Source organism: Manis pentadactyla, chromosome 12 (genome assembly GCF_030020395.1).
Source record: "Manis pentadactyla isolate mManPen7 chromosome 12, mManPen7.hap1, whole genome shotgun sequence".
Taxonomy (NCBI): Eukaryota; Metazoa; Chordata; class Mammalia; order Pholidota; family Manidae; genus Manis; species Manis pentadactyla.
In genome coordinates, this window is record NC_080030.1 from 15,884,455 (window position 1) to 15,904,059 (window position 19,605).

Below are 19,605 nucleotides of genomic sequence, written 5' to 3' on the forward strand. Positions count from 1 at the left end.
TATTGACCACACTCTCCTGAATCTTTTACCATGTGTTCCAAGTTTTACGCTCTGAGATTTTAAAATGTAGCTTGTTCAATATAATCTGCATAACCACCTCCAAAAAGACAGACATTGTATTATTATCATTTTACAGTGAAGGACTGCAATGTAACTGTGTGTCTTGGGAAGAGAGTGTTGAAGTCAGGTTTGAATCCAAAATTCAGACCCCAATCACACGACATTTGGATAATGTTCCATTGTCAGCTTGACCCGGCATTTCTCTTTTCAGTCTCTGTTGGCTGAGACTCACTCCTTGTTGTGCACTTTCCTCCAAGGTCCCTGTTAGACCCCATCAGAGAGCTGTGTGTGGTACCTGATGTTATCAACCAAGGAAGGTTACCTGAGACCATTGGTGGAGTTCACAGGAAGGGTTGGAACATGATAATTCAGGCAAGCTCTTTATCACCCCTGTTCCCTGATTTTGCTTCAGCTGTCTGCTTCCTACTGTATTCTTGTAGTTTAAGCCCTTTCAGTCTCTATGGGAGACATAAAACCAGAGTGATGGATTATATTCTTAGCAAACAGTGAAAAGGCAAAACGGGAAATTTAGAGCTCTGGGCCTCTGCTTAAAATCTGATGTACAGGGAGACACAGAGTGATCAGGGTCAGTACATGGGCCTCAGACATCCATGTAATTTTAAGTCTGTCTGATCTATTCAGTACTTATTGTGACACAGGGAAAGTTTTTAGTGTCTCTGAACCTCAACGTTGTCATCTGAATTGATCTTCTGGAACACACCTGCACTGATTGAGAATTAAGTATAGGGAATAGTGAGGGTGTAAGTATGTGGTGCTTGCATGCAGTAAAGGCAAAGTATATTTAACACATTATTATTATTCTAAGTCCCATATAATCAAGTAGAAAATGCTGCCATATGAAGGTTTGCTTTTCCCCGGATCCCTGAGAAAACATTTTAGTTTTTTAAGCCTTACACACGTGTATTCTGAGTACTGGAGGGAAACAACTGAATGTCATTCATTACTGATTCTGTGGAGTCTACACCTTGCTTGGCACAGTGCAGGCTACGAGAAAAACAATCTCTATTAAATATTTAGTGGATGCGTCGCTGGATCCCTGGAACAGAGCCTCAATGCGGCTTCTACACACTGTGTGTCTTCCTTTCCTCCAGTGATGTCCCACAGTACTAGACAAAAGATAACACCCTTCTACATGTATCTCTGTAACAGATGTCCTAGGAGCCCTGTCACTTTCCATTTAATAGAATCAACAGTATTCCATTTAAAAAATGTGACTATTTTCTTAAAAATGAAAGTGTCAAAAAAGAGGGAGAGAGAAAGGGAATAAGTCTTATTGCAGGGTTTAAATACATTTTAGGACTTCTGGTCACTGCTATATGAGTTCCCTCGGACAGAATAGACTTTTACTTCTCTGCCATGTAATTTGAATTTAAAGGTCATTAAACTGTTCTTGGGATTGTGTTTTACCAATAAGCCTACTTCTCCAATAACGATTCAAATTGTGATTTGAAAACCATGACTGAATTTTTACCAAGTACTAACCTCTGCTAGGTGCTGCCAATGTCCCAGAGCTGGGAGTCAGCCTCCAGGTGTCCGGGTAAGGGACACCAGCACAGGGAGCTGGAGAGAGTTACCCACACTCCGCATTTAGTATGTGAAAGATGTAGGACTCCGCAAAAGGCCTCCTGGTTCCCATCTGATGGCTCTGTGCCCCTCACCAGAACAGTATGATTATGTTCTTTTCAAAGCTGCCTTACTTGTAAATGAGCAAATGCAATTAGAACCATTGATTCCTTCCCTTGGGATTTGGTGAGCTCATCTGTAGGGGAATGGGCCAAGGGTTCATGGTGGCCTTTATTGCCCGAATACTTTGGATCACAGAGTTTCTATGCATAGCTGTCCATCTCATGAACCATTTTTGGAAATCAGAGCTGTGGAAATATTATTCCCTGTACAATATGTGAATTTTCATGAAGAACTGTCATGGAAAGGCAGATTCATTGCTAGACAGATATTTCTGTTTCTATACCTTGACAACAAGAGCATATGGTTGAATTTGTCTGACTTTTCTATTGGAAAAACACATGTAGGGAACTCATGGTGAAATTGCATATTACATTTTTACAAACCCTTTCTCCTTCATGCATGTATCATATGGAAGTTCTCACTGTGTGAGACAGAAGGATGCACAAGAATTTTATTTGGTGTGTCATAATAAGGAATTCACAAATGAAATTTATTTTTCAAGTAATATTTGGTATCATTCAAAGTGTTTGAAATACATATGTGTACTTCACAGAGTCTCGAAATACAAGATTGTGGCAAATCAGAACTCAGGAAAATTGTGTACAATGAAAATATTTAGGTATGTTTAAGACAACAGTTGATGTACACATAAATGAATGCTACTATCTAGCAGTATTGACAAGGAAATACATCTACCAAATTCATGAAAAGTGTTTGTTTTTTGGGCAACTGGAGTGCAGATATGTGGAATCATGTAGGGATGGGTATTATATATGTACGTAATATATATATACAATGGAATATTATTTTGCATTTCAAGTGATACATGAATGATCTTGGATGATATTATGCTAAGTGAAATTAGCCAGACATAAAAACACAAATACTGCTTCATTTTACTTATATATAGAATCTAAACAAGTTGAACTCATAAAAGGAGAGATCAAATTATGGTTTCCGGGGGCTTGGATGTGGAGGAAATGAAGAGATATTGGACAAAGAACACCAAGTTTCAGTTACACAGAATGAATAAACTCTGGAGCTTTAATCTACTCTTTGGTGACTATATTTATACAGAATACTGTGTTACATACTTGAAATTTGCTCAGACAGTTGGTGTTCGGGGCTCTCAACACACCTGCACACTCACATACACACACACACACACAATCATACCCATGTGAGGTGATGATTATTTAATCAACTTGATCATGCTAATCATTTTACAGTGTATACATATATCAAAACATCACGTTGTACACCTTAAGTATGCTTAATTTTTACTTGCCAATTATACTTCAGTTAAGCTGGAAAAGTGAATTCTTAAGGAATTATTATTACATATTTATATTTTTAGTATTGTTAGAGGGTAGTAATGGCAGTAATAATAATAGGTAATGTTATTGGAGAATTTGCTACTGTGTGGTAGTGGTTCTCTACCTAGGCCTTATATATGTGTATATATACCCAAAGGAGTTAAGTGTAGATTTTACCTGTTCTGGGTGTGATCAGTGGAGCAGAACTTTTCAAAGGTCAGCAAGCAATGATAATGATTCACTAAAACCTTTTCTAAGCACTTTGTAGTTATCATTTAATTTCTTACAGCAACCCTACAAGGTCTTTTGAATTAATATACTGTAAGAGATGAGCAAGCAACACTGGTGTTTGTAAACTATTTTCTATCCCTTTTCTTCTCTCTCTGTCTTTTTTTTTTTTTTTTTGCATTTCCCTCAAATGAAATCGTGTTTTGACTTGCTGGAGAAATGAACACTTTTGAGTTGCCTTCAGTGAGCTGAATTGCAATTCCGCATAAGAGATGGTAGCTTAAAAAACCCCCGAGCTGGCATAAGGAATCAAATATAAGGTTTCATTCTGGGCCTTAGTCTTAAATTTCTCAACTGTGCATAAGAGGATTGGAACTGATGGGAGATGAACCCTTCAGAAATGTGTACAACTAGAGATGTATTTAGGGAGTTTTAACCAAGCACTACAAATAAAAAGAGCAAAAAGTAAACTCAACCTCACAGCTTTCCCTGAGATGGTATAACACCAATAGAAAATAACCTGACAAAAAGCATTACATAATGTATATGATTGTCCAATCACTGTTATACATCTGGAAGCAATGATGTATTGTATATCAACTACATAGCAATAAAAATAAATTTATTCTATCAAACAACAACAAAAAAGATACAGCATATTCACTGTAAGTTACTTAACCATTTAATCCCTAATACCATCTTCAGGATTAGGGATGCTGAAGGCTTCTGTGCACGTAACAAAAATATATTTGTCCAAATATGAACTCCACCGTTATGAAATAGTAATGCATTTGAGTTATATTTGAGAAGCCTCTGACCAGAGGACCCACCCATGTGAGTGAGCTCTCAGCTCCATGAGAAAATGGGTCTCATACCAAATTATCATAAAAGTTCATGAAAAAATTGGCATATAAAAATGCTATCAGGTTATGCACATTCAATTTTAATTTCAAAACCTTAACCTCCCTAAGGTTGAGGCTGTATCCCAAATCAGTGCAATTTCTTGTGTTTCATTTGGATAAGATAAAGTACATTTGAGGGCTTGTTAATGAACTTTGGAGTCTTTTTTTTTGTTAAAGAGTGGGATATTTATTACTCCATATTTTTCTTGAGAATCATGGGCTGATATTTTACTGTGTTCATTTCAGAATCAGAAAAACAAGACAGATATCAAGAAGTAATGAGTTTTAAGAAGAGCTTGCAAATGAGAAATATTGCTGAAGGTAACAGGGTGTGTTGCCCTCAAGTGTGAATACTTTACTTGTGAATATCTTGAATCAAGAATACATACACTGATGATTAGTGATGTTGAGCATGTTTTCACAGGTCTGCTTACCATTTGCATATCCTCTTTGGAAAAATGTCTATTCAGGTCCTCTGCCAATTTTTCAATCAGATATACTTTTGTATTGAGGTGTATGAGTTCTTTATATATTTTGGACATTAACCCTTATAAAATATGTCATTTGCAAGTATATTCTCCATTCAGTAGATTGCCTTTTTGCTTTTATTGATGTTTTCCATTGTTGGAAAACATCTTTTTAGTCTGATGGAATACTGTTTGTTTATTCTTGTATTTTTCCCCCATATCCAGACAAAAAATTGCTAATGCTGATATTCCAGTTTACTGCCTATATACACACAATGAGATATTATTCAGCCATGCAAAAGAGTGAAAACTTGACATTTGCAACAGAATGGATGGACCCAGAGGGTATTGTGCTAGGTGAAATAAGTCAGGAAGAGAAGAACAAATACCATATGATACCACTTACATGTAGAATGTAAAATGCAAACAGAACAGAAATAGAGTCAAAAAAACAGAGAACAAACTAGTGGGGCTGAAGAGGGGAGATGGGCAAAAGAGGTGTGGGGTATAATGAGGTACAAACTTCCAATTATAAAGTAGTCACAGGGATAAACATACTGCATAGAGAGTATAGGCAATAATATCATAATATATTTGTATGCTGACAGATAGTGATCACACTTATGATGGTTTGCATTTACTAAAGTATAGAATTGTCTAAACACTATGGTGTCCACCTGAAACCAGATCAACTATATTTCATTTAAAAAAAGAAAATTCAAAAAAATAAACTTCTAACAAATTAAAAATATTTATTACACATTGTTTCACACAATATACAATGTATGTTAATACTAATATGAATTACAATACATATTTATAAATATATATTGCACAATTTAAATAATACATATATTTTCATACAAAATATAAGCAATACAAATTTGACTCAGTGCTTGTATTCTTGTTTTTTTATTCAAACTATATCTTCTTCTCCAACAGGTGTCCCACCTACATGGAACCTCAGAATCTTACAGGTGTCTCAGAATTCCTCCTCCTGGGCCTCTCAGAGGATCCAGAGCTGCAGCCCCTCCTCTTCAGGCTGTTCTTGTCCCTGTACCTGGTCACCGTGCTGGGGAACCTGCTCATCATCCTGGCCATCAGCTCTGACCCCCTTCTCAACACCCCCATGTACACCTTCCTCTCCAGCCTGTCCCTGGCTGACACTGGTTTCAGCACCACCACCATCCCCAAGATGCTGGTGAACATCCAGACCCACACAAGTCCATCTCCTATGCAGGCTGCCTCACTCAGGTGTCCTTCTTTTTTCTTTTTGGGTGTTTGGACAGCCTACTCCTGGATGTAATAGCCTATGACCGGTTTGTGGCCATCTGCCACCCCCTGCACTACCCAGCCATCATGAGGCCCCACCTCTGTAGCCTTCTGTTTGTGGTGTCATTTGTCGTCAGCCTTCTGGACTCCCTGACTCACTGCTTGATGGCGTCCCAACTTACCTTCTGCAAACATGTGGAAATCCCTCATTTCTTCTGTGAAGCCCCTCAGCTTATCCGCTTCGCCTGCTCTGACACCCTCAGAAATACCATATTAATATATTCTGTTGGTGCCATCTTTGGGGGCATTCCAGCCTCGGGGATCCTTTACTCTTATACTCGAATTGTCTCCTCGATTCTGAAAGTCACCTCAACAGGGGTGAAGTCCAAAACCTTCTCCACCTGGGGCTCTCACCTGGCCATGGTTTGCCTGTTTTACGGCACAGGCCTTGGTGAGTACCTCAGCTCATCCGTGTCCCTCTCCCCCAGGAAGGGTGTGGCAGCCTCGGTCTTGTACACGGTGGTCACCCCCATGCTGAACCCCTTCATCTACAGCCTGAGGAACAGGGACATCAAGAGGGCGCTGCAGAGGATTATCAGCAGAGCAGCCTGATCTTAATATGTTTTATCCTTTTTGGTTCACAGGACTGGAAAATGCAGCAAAATCTAACATGCACAACAAGAAATTCTGTGTCTCCAGGCACATAGTGTATATGTAGTTATCTAGTTCTCTGCCTTTGTTTACAAACTTCTTCCTCTTAGTGTAACTGATGGAATTGGAAGATGGTTCTGGATTTACCATTGAAATCACAGCCACTCTGGGATGACGTGCAGTTGTCCATAAGTCCACCCTTCTCACTGTCCTCATGCATCACCCAGGTCTCTTGGTCTGGAGTAGTTGTTCTTCTATCATTGCAAAATAAACAGAGCTCCCTCTTTCATGGTACTTATTGCATCTTTATTCTTCGATTAATTGTTTTCAGTTTGTTCAATCTCAATCTTACCTTTCAGATGAAGACGTATTTGAAATTTTGACCCTTAATGATCTTGAGAACATTCTGAGAAGATAGGGTGAATATTTACTTTCCTGTCCAAACTGGACTCTTTTGAAATGGAAAGGTATGCAGGCTGGAGCCTAAGCGCAGATGTTAAAGTTAATTCAGAAGCTATGTTGTGGAGATAGAATAGCCAATAGCACCCTTTTTTGTACAAACCTTTTAGTGAAGTTTGGAGCTATGATTGGGTCAATTGTGGACTTCTGCTTCAGCTTCTTGTTTCCTCTGCTACAGTCTGGTTTCTTTTCTCCCTTCTTCACACCTTCTCTCCCACCTTTTTCTTTGTTTCTCCTTCACTGTGTTCTCTTCCTTCTTTCTATACCACTGGATATTCTTCAAGGCACGTCTTCTCTATCCTGTTCATATTTATTAATTCCCCCAGTCACTGTCTACACAGTCAGGGGCCTCCTCCATGCTGGCAGTAGGATTATCCAGTTCATGGACCCAGGCTTAAGACAGGTTACCTTAATGCCTTCAGAGGCGCCATATACATCCACGGATCTTTGTTGTGAAAGAGCAGCAGCAGAGATAAGCAGTGGTCTGGGCAGCAGCCCATTCTTAGAGTTACAGACCTGAGCGTGGCACACAATGGCTGATTCCTCTTCTCACCAAAGTGCTGTAACCCACCCTTTCCCCTATAAATCTTAGCTTTTAGTGTGATCACTACTTCCTGGAGCTAGGTCTTCATTGTGTCTGTGTGTGGTTTAAATGTTGGCTGTGTGTGAATTTCCTATTTTCTATCACTGAGATATAATTGCCACAGAAAATTCATTTCAGGTATACAGCAACATGATTCAATATTTGTGTATATCACAAAATGATCATGACGATGCCTATTATTAGACTCAGGTATACAACATAGTGATTCATTATTTGTGTATTTCAAAAAATGGTCACCACAGCCTCTAGTGGATTTCCAAAGTAATTGATTTTATATTCAGGTTTTCCACATGATCAGTTAATAAGAAATCAATCTCTGAGTTCCTCGTCACAAGAAATCTGGCCCAGGTGGGCTGCAGAGCTGAGATTTAGAAAGATGCATCACATCCTCATTCCCATACATCGCACTCTAGCCCTGTGTAGAAGCACAAAGCACATTTTGTTCAAGGGTTCCAAAACAGAGATTCTAAAGACGATGCATTGGGAGAGAGATGAGCCCTTTCCAGTTGAGCAGAAATCAGAAGCCTCTAAGCATCTTTGCTGAATGCCCTACAACATGGAACAACTGCAGTTCACCTTTACATTAGCGGAGGGCTCCTGCTGGTGCAAGAGAAGCATGAGAGACTTCTGACCACATGGCCAAGAGAAACAGGGTGCGGTCTGCAGAAACACTTAAAATAGTGTAATTTCTTCCATGTGCCAGTTCTTCCCCAGCAAAGTTTTGCTGAGAAGATGCTGATATGAAGAGTTGGAGACTATGGTAGCCAGAGATACGTCTACAGTCTTGGACATAGAACCTGAATCTCTTTTGGGGGGAGGTATTGAGAGTGGCCAGGTTTCAAGCTGCTCCTGACATCCCCTGCCTTCTGTATTCGTGCCTTGTGTATACCATCTCTCATTGAGCTGCATCTTTGGATTTGCATGCCATGAGTAAAATGTCAAAAATATCTGGGTCATGCTCCAACATTAATGTGTACATAGACTCAAACTCCCATCCTGCCAGCCTCTTCTCCTCTGCCACCTGCTCACTCTGCTAGAAGACAGCCACCACATTTTCAGCGACCAGTGGGGAAGCCCACATGGCAGGAACTAAAAGATGCCCAAAGCCCACTGCCCAGGAAGCACCGAATCCTGGCCTTGCCACAGGGCTGAGCTTGGCATAAGATCCCCTGTTAGTCATGCCTTGAAAGGACCACAGCCTCCATTGAGACTTCAGGCATCTGTGGAACCCACTATAATATTTAAACAAATTTTTCATTTGGAAATACAATGAAGTAGACTATTATTTCATGTAAAACATGCATGCAGAATGATTAAAACTTTGGCTTTCATTCAAGATAGCAAAAACATACCATCCAAAACCCAAAAGCAGGACTACAGAGTGAAAAATGGGAAGTTCTCCTTAGAGACATAAATCTTAACAGAGAAAATGGAAACTGTATGAGATTCTTGGTATAAGAGACATAATTCTCCCCAGATAGCATGGTCAATTCAATGAATTTGTAGACATACATGTCAGCCATTGCTTCTTCTAACTGACAAAGAAAAGTTTTCTAAATTTAAAAGTTCTGTGAGGTGGACGCTACTAGTAGCGCAGGGGAGCTTGCTTCTGAAAACAAGAGAGTCCGCACTTCCGAATACATTCCCTTTTCCTCCTCCTCTAATAATACCAAGTCTTCAGAGACAGTGGAACATGGACCCGTTTGGCTAATTAGGAGCTCTGTGCACTGAGTCCCCGAGGACATAGAAGAGTAAGTAATCTGCCTGTTCCTCCAGCCCTTTCCCGTTTTAGTCCCAATTCAAGGGCTTTGCATCTCTGTCCTCTCCCAGAACCGCTGTCGGCATCAGGAGACCAAAGGTTGGCTTTGACTTCCTGCCGGTCCCGAGGACAGAGCCTGAACCTTCAGCCTATGCGGGGCAGGACAGGGGCAGCGGATGCTCATTCCTTGGAGACACCTCAGCAAGGTCGTGGGACAGCCCGGTGGGTCCCATGGAGATGGTGGAGGGAGGAGGGACCATCAGTAGTATTTCTTTTTTTACCATGAAGATAAGCAGGATATTCAGGACAAATAGATGGGAGGCAACTGTATGCAGAGCTCCTGCCCCCACCAACATAATTGACTCAGGAAGCTAATATAAACCTGAATAGCTAAACATATATTTCTTTTATAATAAAGGCATTTAATCATGTTTTAAAATTTCATACACAAGAATAAAAATATTTTCATAATTCCACCAGTGAAAGAACAGCTCAATCCAAATTGATATAAATGTTTACAAGGAAGAGAGAAATTGGAAACATTCACTTAATAAGAATAACTGCAGCCTGATACCAAAACCAAACATATGCCAACTCATTACTAAAAATAACTGAAAAATCTAAAATAGAGTGACCAGACAATCCAGCACTCTCCTTCTGGGCATGTACCCAAAATAATTGAAAGCAGAGAGCCCAGCAGGTAAGTGTACCATGATGCTCACAGCAGCATTATTCACAGCCACCAAAATGGGGAAGCTTCCCAAGGGTCCATTGCCTGATGAATGGCTAAACATAAACACAGTGTCTCCACATACAAGGGAATATTATACGGCCGTGAAAGGGAAAGACATCCTGGCACATGGTACAAAATGGGTGAACCTTGAAGTCATTATTCAATGTGAAATAAGGCAGTCACAAAGGGAAAAAAGGCTTTTTAATCCACTTTTATGAAGTACCTAGAATAGTCAAATTCATAGAGACAGAAAGTAAAATGGTGGTTGGTAGACCTGCACTGAGGGAAGAATGTGAATTTTTATTGATTAATGGGGACAGAATTTCAGTCTGGGAAGATGCAAATGTTCTGGGTATAGATAGGGGGGATGGTTGTTCAACAGTGTGAGTGTGTCTAATACCCCAGCACTGTACAGTTTAAAAGGGTTAATATGGCCAATTGCTGTTCTATACATTGTACCATAGTAAATGAATGAAATAAAAAACCCTACCAATGTCTCTTAATCAAAATGAAGTGAGGATTACAGGAAGGAAATGAAGCCTCAGGCTCTTCGATGAACGTGCATTTTCTCTTTCCCCTATTTAGTTGTATCTGGAAATCCTTAGGGACTGAGACAACATAGACCAATCTGCCTAATTATGAGCTCTGTGCTTTGAGGCCCCGAGGCTCCACAACTGTGAATAATCAGCCTGAGTCTCCAGCCCTTCAGAGTGAAAGTGCTGATGGTGTGGGTCCCGCGCCTGTGGCCCCTCCGTCACGGTCTTTTGCATCAGGACGCTGATGTCTGAGTGTGTCTTTCAGCAGGTCCTGAGGACAGACCCTGAGCTTTTGTCATCTGCCAGGCAGGGGAAGAGGAGATTTGCCCTTTGTGGTTATATCCCTGCAGAGTCACAGAGTGGCCTCGTAAGTGTTGAGGGTGCCGACGAATAGAGGAGGGCCTCCTGACAGTATCGTTTCCTCCTCATCAGGGCAAACAGCACAGCCGTGACAGGCGGGAGGGCACCGACGTGCAGCTCCAGCTCCGTGCCCTGGGGAGTCTACCTCTCGTTTAGGCTGCAGCTCCAAGAACACTTGCTCTGTTCTGCTTCCCCCCACACCGGGTCTGGGTCTTACAGGCGTCTCCCAAGTGGTAGCAGGAAACGGGTCGTGCTTATTTGTCCCCTAATATGCAAAAGGGATCCCAGAGGTGGAGGTGGACAGTACGTACAACATCTAGAACCGTTTTTGAGGTGTCCTAAGTGCCAGGCTCTGAGCTGGGTACTGTATGCGGCTTCCTTCTGCACAATCTTCCCCAAGGTGTACATGCACACATTACTATTTTATAGAGAAGGAAAGGAACATGGCATTTTTAAGGGAATTTGCACCTGTTATGAGTTGGAAAGGGATGAAGCTGGGTTTGAATCTGGACAGTCTGACTCCAGACTCAGGGCCCCCGGCCATCCCATCCTTGTTATTCCAGGCAGATATCCTCCCCCTGCACCCCACCAGCTCACAGTGCTCTCCACTTGGGGATCGTGGTGGGTCACATTCCCTGCTGCACCAGCGATTGGAAGATTAGCCTAGACCACATCGTAGGGATCCCAGAAAGGTCAGTCCAGGAAACTCAGCACAGAACTCTCTCAGGGTCCCCCTACATGCTTTCTGCAGCTGTCTGTTTCTCCCGTGTTTGTATAAACTGCCCCCTCCATCCCAAAGGAGACAGGAAGTCAGGGGCCTGGCTTCAATTGCTAATTGGAAATTGGAAAATATTTTAAATTTATATTTCAGATGTACCTGTGGTTAAGATCTCTGGACCTCTGCTCAAAACATTTTGAAGCCCAGGAAACAAAGTTGAATGCAGAGGAGTCACACTGACCATTTACTTTTGAATCCCGTCAGCTCCATTTATTATCTGTGTGACATGGTGCAGATCTTAACGTCTCTGAGACTTACAATTGTCATATGAGTTGATTCCTAATTGGTGCAATGCCATGAGTAACATTTCAACAGATAATGCATGCACCTTATAGGATCCCTACATGATGGATGCATAAAATAAAATTTATTATTAGTAGTATTAATTATAAGTGTGATCTTCATGTCATTTGACATAAATGTCTGGTGATCTGAAGTTACAGTTTCCCTACATTCCCTGAAAGTTTTTTTTTTTTACCTTGTACATATAGGTACTTGGTGTGTGGAGAAAAATGACTAGTATCCTTTATGTCTAATTCCCCAGAGCATTTATCTGATTGGCAAAAAGAAATCACCAGAAACAAACACTCTGTTAAATAATGAAGAGACCCTTCCATTGATCACAGAAACAGATCGTAGACAATAAGCTTCCACACGCAGGGACTATTCATGCCTTTGTTTAATCCCTTATTTTAGGAACATCCCAGAGGACTAGAGACAAGATAAAATAACACTTGTTTGTACCTATATCATGGACTTTCTTTGGGATGTATTATTTTCCATGTAATTTCTTCTGCAGCATTCAACTATTAGAAACTCATGGTGGAGATTTTTATAAATGTTAAAAATTGAAAGCAGAAGCAGAAAGAAGAGGTATATCTTATTGCATGGGCTTAGATGCATTTTTTGATTTGAAGTCATTCCATGCCTCAGTGCCCTGAGATGTGAAAGCTTTTAATGTCCTTACCACATAATCCATGAGTTTTGGGTAAGATAGTTCATTAAGTACATTGTTCCAATAGTGACTGAAATTCTTGTTAAAAATAGTGACCAAATATTTATTAAGTTCCAAATTTCCCTTAGGTCTATTTCCTTGTTTTTTGTTTTGTTTTGTGTTTTAGATACCACGTGTAACTGAAATCATATGGTATTTGTCTTTCTCTTTCTGACTTATATCATTGGTTTGCTTCATTCTTTGGTATCTGACTTAATACCCTCTAGGTCCATCCATATTGTTGAAAATGACAATATTACATTATTTTTATGGCCAAGTAATATTCCATTGTGTCTATGTACCACATTACTATCCATTCATCAATTGATGGCCACAGATTGGTTCCATGTATTGGCTATTTTAAGTAATATTGCAGTAAACTTATGGCTTCAGATAGCTTTTCAAATTAGTGATATTATTTTAAGAAGGCTAGGTAACAAATTCTTTTCATCAGAAAAACATGAGAGTATTACCAAGCTACTGCACAAAGAGTAAAAAGAAATGGTAAAGAGGGATCTCACATGCCAGCTTATATGGAGTCAATTTCAATAACTGTATAAAATTAAAAATCCAAAATGTTTCCTTAAAATTTCCTCACTGTTAATCATTCACAGGTTCATTGTACAATGTCTTTGTGATCAGCAATGCTGAGTGATTTATGCATTTAAGTAAACTGTTTATATTAAAATTTGATGCCCTTGAAAGTCAAGGATACGAATTATATATGAAATCACTTTTAAAAGCCCAACCACATATTTAAGTGAGCACTTATTTCCATGAAGGAGGGAAATCAGAAATCAAAGAATGAGGCACACCTATGAAGACAAGTGACACATAAAAATATCCTCAGCTTATGTGCATTGGACTTTAAACCAAATCCATTCAACAAGCTCTAGCACTTAAGAGAATCCTTATAAATATTCTAAATCAAGGGAATTCGTAGCACATCATATGATTAAAATATATTTGACTGCTTCTTGACTTCCTTTCACTACAATTGTTTCCATTTCTTAAAGGGGTAAGGATGTTTCTTATCTATGCTTTTGCCTTGAGAGTGTTGGCTCTTTATTACTGCAATCATGGATGTATTATCTCTACTGTTCTTGTTATTCTAACATTCTTCACTCTAGCACCTCTGACTGGGTGTGCATTAAGAAGGCTGATTGGAGCACAGTCAAGAAATAATTGCTCATTGCACTGGGGTGTATGGGCTTCAATGTGGATACTTCACTAGTAGAAAACTGAAATCCAAAATATAAATACAGTGATAGTTGTCATTGTTCTTCCTTTTATTCAACCCACTTTCTCTTTATTTCTTTATTTAAAACTCAAAGGTGTCAAAGCTACACAGAATCACAAAATCTAACAGGCGTCTCAGAATTCCTCCTCCTGGGCCTCTCAGAAGTCCCAGAGGTGCAGCCCCTCCTCTTCGGGCTGTTCCTGTCCATGTACCTGATTACTGTCCTGGGGAACCTGCTCATCATCCTGGCCGTTGGCTCTGACCCCCACCTCCACACCCCCATGTATTTCTTTCTCTCCAGCCTGTCCCTGGCTGACATTGGTTTCACCTCCACCACAGTCCCCAAGATGCTGGTGAACATCCAGACCCACAGCAAGTCCATCAACTATTCAGGCTGCCTCACCCAGATGTGTTTTGTCATGGTTTTTGGACGAATGGACACTTTTCTCCTCACCGTGTGGTCATCTGTCACCCTCTGCACTACACGGGCATCATGAGTGCCCATCTCTGTGGCCTCCTGGTGCACGTGTCCTGGCTCATCAGCTTGTCATACTCCCAGATGCAGAGTCTGTTGGTGTCATTCCTGTCCTTCTGCTCCAGACGGGTGATTCCACACTTCTACACTGCACTCGCTCAGGCCCTCACGCTTGCCTGCTCAGACACACTCATCAGTCACAACGTGCTGCACATGGTGACTGCCTTTCTGAGCATTGTCACCTTCTCGGGGACCCTTTTCTCCTATACCAGGATTGTATCTTCAATATTGAAAATCCCATCAGCTAGTGGTAAATGTAAGGCCTTTTCTACCTGTGCATCTCACCTGTCTGTGGTTTCTTTATTCTATGGGGCAGGGCTTGGTCTGTATCTCAGTTCCGATGCATGTTCCCAGAAGGGCATGATTGGCTCGGTGGTGTACACGGTGGTCACCCCCATGCTGAACCCCTTTATCTACAGCCTGTGGAACAAAGACATGAAGGGTGCCTGCAAAAAGCTTTGGGAGAAAACTCTATGTTCAGTGAAGAGAAGGCTGGTTGTGGGGTTTTGATTTGACGGTGGTAGCAGTGACTCGCTGAGAAATATTGAGTTTTGCTTCTCACCCATCCTCTGTAAGTGACGTTCATGGGAATTGCTGGCAAGTACTTGGTCTTAAGCCTTCCGGTGGGTGCTCTGTTATCTCAATTCTGCTCTCCACATGCCCTCCTTTTACTTACCCGTCACTGCACCTCCACATAGACTTCTAGTACTGCAGGTCAGTGCCAACTAGGAAGCTGAATGACAGTCTTGCAATAGAGCGTGATTTTATGGGCTTTTATTAATATTCTTTGGTCGTTCTTATCAAATTCATTCATTTGGCAGTATTTACAGAGTACCTGTGGTGTGCGAGGCTCTTATGGGTGTCAGGAGCACAGCAGTCAGTGGAAAAAATGAAAGACGAAAATCTTTGCCCTCTTAGAGCTTAAATCCTGGATTTATATGTCCAAACAGAAAATACACTGAAGGATAAATTACTTATTTGGTTATTTATGAGGTCTAACTTTTCTCCATATGTTTGTTTTTCCACATTTCCAAAATGTGGAGAGTGTATCAGCAGAAATACAAAACCACAGGTTCCGGAGTATCAGAACCAACCAGCATCAAATCCACTGTTGGGTCCCGTTGCCTTCTTCCACAGGCGAATTTGCCAAGGCCCAAACACAGGAGTCCAGACAGTGATGAAATGTGGGTGAAATTGTCCGTACCTTCAAGTGCGTTATCAGGACAGAGCCCTTGATTACAGCTCAGGAGAGTCAGAATCGAATCACAGGCTTGCCACCCCCTCGGTATGTGATGCTGAGCAGCTCAGGGGAAGCAGAGTATGTCAAGATCGGTGGATCACTGATGAATGTCTATTGTCCTGTCTGCCTCATCATAAAAGAAATTGGATGATGTGTTAAGTGTTTAGATGGTGGTGTTCGCCAGGGCACAGCAGGAAGAAAAGACAGACATCAATACATAAATATTCTTCTTGGTAAAAGCGAATTACTGCCCACTCCAGGACGGAAGGAGGCTGACAGCATCAACGTGCCCCCGCGCGCAGTCCTAGAGGGATGTTACCACTGAGAAAACCATACTGTGGGCTTCCAAAGGGGGACCCATCTCCCCTCCTGACTCTTTCAGGCTTTGAGTCTGAAGACTGGCATCTAAACTGAGAGAAGATCTGTGATTTTGATTAATATCTCATAAACCCAAGCATTATTTTACTGCTCTTCTCCCATCTTATGGATGTCCTTAAAAACAGGCCCTCATAAAGCTAGAGGGTATTATGCTCAGTGAAATAAGACAGGTGGAGAAAGACAAGTACCAAATGATGTCCCTCATTTGTGAAGTTTAATAACAAAGCAAAACTGAAGGAACAAAGCAGCAGCAGATTCAGAGACTCCATGAAGGGACTAGTGGTTACCAAAGGGGAGGGGTGTGGGAGGGCAAGTGGGGAGGGAGAAGGGAATTGAGGGGAATTATGATTAGTTCACATGGTGTGTGTTGTTACCGCGTTCGCCCCTTGTGGCGGTGACGACAGCGATACGTACACAGACCTGGTTCACTTCAGTTCTTTATTGTTGCTCGGAAGGTCGGGAGAAGGTGAGTGAGAAGAAGCAACAGCCGGAGGGAGCAAGTGAGAGGAGAGAGAGAGAGACAGAGAGAGTGAGAGAGAGAGAGAGTGAGAGTGCTTCTCTTTCCTGCTTACGCCTTATATAAAGGAAGCTGGCCTATGGTGATCAAGATCATGCGTGACCTTTAAGCTGATTGTTAGCATGCCTTCTGCATGAGTTGAGCACGAGCGCGGAAGCATGGGGCAAGCCTATAGGAGCAACTTCCTTATGCTAATGCCACCAAACCAGGCAGGGTGGCGCCCAGGAAGTGGGCACCATCTTAGGGCATTGGTCAGCTACAGTGGAAGGGCGGTGTTCAGCCATAGTGGGACTCAGCCTCGGCTGTAGGCTGGCCCCTACATGTTGTCATGGGGAAGACAGTGTAGCACAGAGAAGACAAGTAGTGACTTTGTGGTGTCTTACTACACTGATGGACAGTGACTGCAATGGGTGTGTGTGTGTGGGTGGGGACTTGATAATATGGGTGAATGTAGTAACCACATTGTTTTTTCATGTGAAACCCTCATATGTGTATATCAATGAGACCTTAATAAAAAAAAGATAAAAGGAGCATTTTAAACCAGTGGGGAATGGGTGAATTTACTCATAAATAAATTTGAATTTACTATCTAATATATTTGGGTGCAGGGGACATGTGAAGAGTTGAAAGATAACTTGTATCAGAGTAAACCCAGGTAGATAAAAGGCTTGAATGTGAGATCTGAAGCTTAAGGACAGGTGGGGTCATAAGCACTCATATAGTTTTGGTACAGGATAATTTGCATAACTCTTTGGAGGCCATTTTGGCAATAGCTAATAAAACAAAGAGATGCTCATATAAAATAATTGGTGACTGTTATCATTCTCATTGTGAGGTCAGAAAATGCTATTGGGGATCATGCCGGACAAACCCACAGCTCACATCATATTCAGTGGCAGAAAGCTAGAAGCTTCTCCTCTAAAGTAAGAACAAGAAAGTGTGCCCACTCTCACCACCTTTATTCAGAATAATCCCATAATGCCTAGTCACAGGTACAAACAGTCCTATTTGCTTTTGTTCAACAGAGGTTGGGACCACTTTGCTCACGACTGTCTTTCCAGGGATGTAGATGATGCCTGGCACACAGTAAGAACTCAACACACATAAAGGTTAGATGTATAATAAAGGCTGATCCCAAAAGCACCGGCTAAAGCACAAGAACGATATCTTCAGGCTCATCGTATGCCTGAGTGTAAGCACAAAACAGAGAATTAAGGGTAATTAAGATGGACCCATATCTGTTTTAAAAGAATAGTATGTCATGAACAAGTAACGCCTATTCTAGGATAGGGAAGCTTCTTAATACTAGGATGTTTATTAAGATAATTCAACACAAAAATAGGGCAATGAAGGGAAATCATAACCCTAATCATGACAGAAAATGAAACATTCATTCCTGTGCTTAGCAGCCAGGACTGAGCATCTGGCTAAATGAGGAAACTAAGGACAATTTGTTAACCCAATGAGGAATGGTTGTCATAAAACTGAGAACAACAGGATATTCTATATTAAAAAAGTAAACTCTCTGGTTAGATTCCCGAAGAAGCCTAGGCAGTCTATTAAAACTGCCACCACTTGGTATCCTTGATATTCTCAGGAACATTGAAGAGACTGGTAAAATGAGAAAAGGAAATTAGCCTGCGTACCAAATGTTAGAAATAGTTATATTATTTGCAGGTGATCTTGAGGATGCCTGACTGAAACAAAAATCAACCCAGAATTATTAAGTGTTATCAGTAAGTTGAGTCTGCCACAGAAATAGGGAATACAATAGAAAAACCCAATCACATGAGAAATAAAATAGACAACACTTCATGCATAACAGATCAAATAGTAACCTTCAATTAATGTCAAAGAGTGGAGAAGGCGTGGGGACTCCAGGAAATAAGTCTTGATGGAGAGCGGGACTAGAGTCCAGAAAGACAGAGCAGGACACGCAGCAGGAGCTGGAGAAGATGGCTTTAAATAGAAACCAAAGCACCTGCAGCCACAGGGCTGCATCTCTGTAGACTAAACGAACATGGGACGGTCCCCGTCTCATTTTTCTGGAGGCAAAGCCCAGTACCCACGCACTCTCTTTTCCTTTTACCCCACCAGCCCTCACCGGGTCACAGCGACCCTCTCGTTCATTATCACTGTTGCTTTCTGGTCTCTGCAGTCTGTCCTGCAGAAGCCCATTGCCTTTGCATCTAGGCTGGGATCAGAGAATTGTAGGAAGAAAGCCAATGGGCATTGTATGATCAATTCAAGAGCTGAGTTCTCAGAGCTTCTCATTAAGTGAAATGTTCTATTGGCTTTCCTCTCTCCCAACATTTCAGCTCCATCTGGGTACAAAGATGAGAGAATGGACAGTTTCCAGTCAATGTTTGTCTGTGTCGGCAAGAGTGGGGGATGAAGAAGTTGTTTTTTCCAAGGAGAAATTCCTCTTTCTTTGGTTTGAATTCAAATGACCAGTAGTCCCCTAAGGGATGTGTGATTTCTGTAGGAAAAAATCCTGGGGCCGACTTTCTGTGATTTTCTTCTCTTGAAGAATCTTTGGAGGTTTCAAGGATCCCTTGGTTGCCCACAGTGTGCTGGAGCCCAAGAGGTCCTTTCTGAAGAAAGCAAGGGGCTTAATAGCTTTTGCCCCTGTTGAAACAACTAACCAAATGAGACTGAGAAACATTTCTTGACATCTCCTGGTGACATGGAGGCATTTATTGATATTAAGGAAGGTTCCATGCATTGCTATAAATAGAGAGGTAGGGGCAGAACACCCCAGTTAGAGTGGCTTGAAGAGTATTGAGGAAACATTGGTGACAAATACCGATCATCTATGAAGTATTTCAGGTAGGGGATGTCAGAGGTGAAACCTAGTCTAAAGGGAGTA

The 19,605-nt window shown here is 41.4% G+C and overlaps 2 pseudogenes; both read left to right on the top strand.

Moving 5' to 3' along the window:
• Positions 1–5,578: 5,578 nt before the first annotated feature.
• LOC118921843 (olfactory receptor 7E24-like) lies at positions 5,579–6,564 on the top strand (annotated as a pseudogene).
• A 1,859-nt stretch (positions 6,565–8,423) lies between these two features.
• On the top strand, positions 8,424–15,111 carry LOC118921136 (olfactory receptor 7D4-like; annotated as a pseudogene).
• Positions 15,112–19,605: the final 4,494 nt, after the last annotated feature.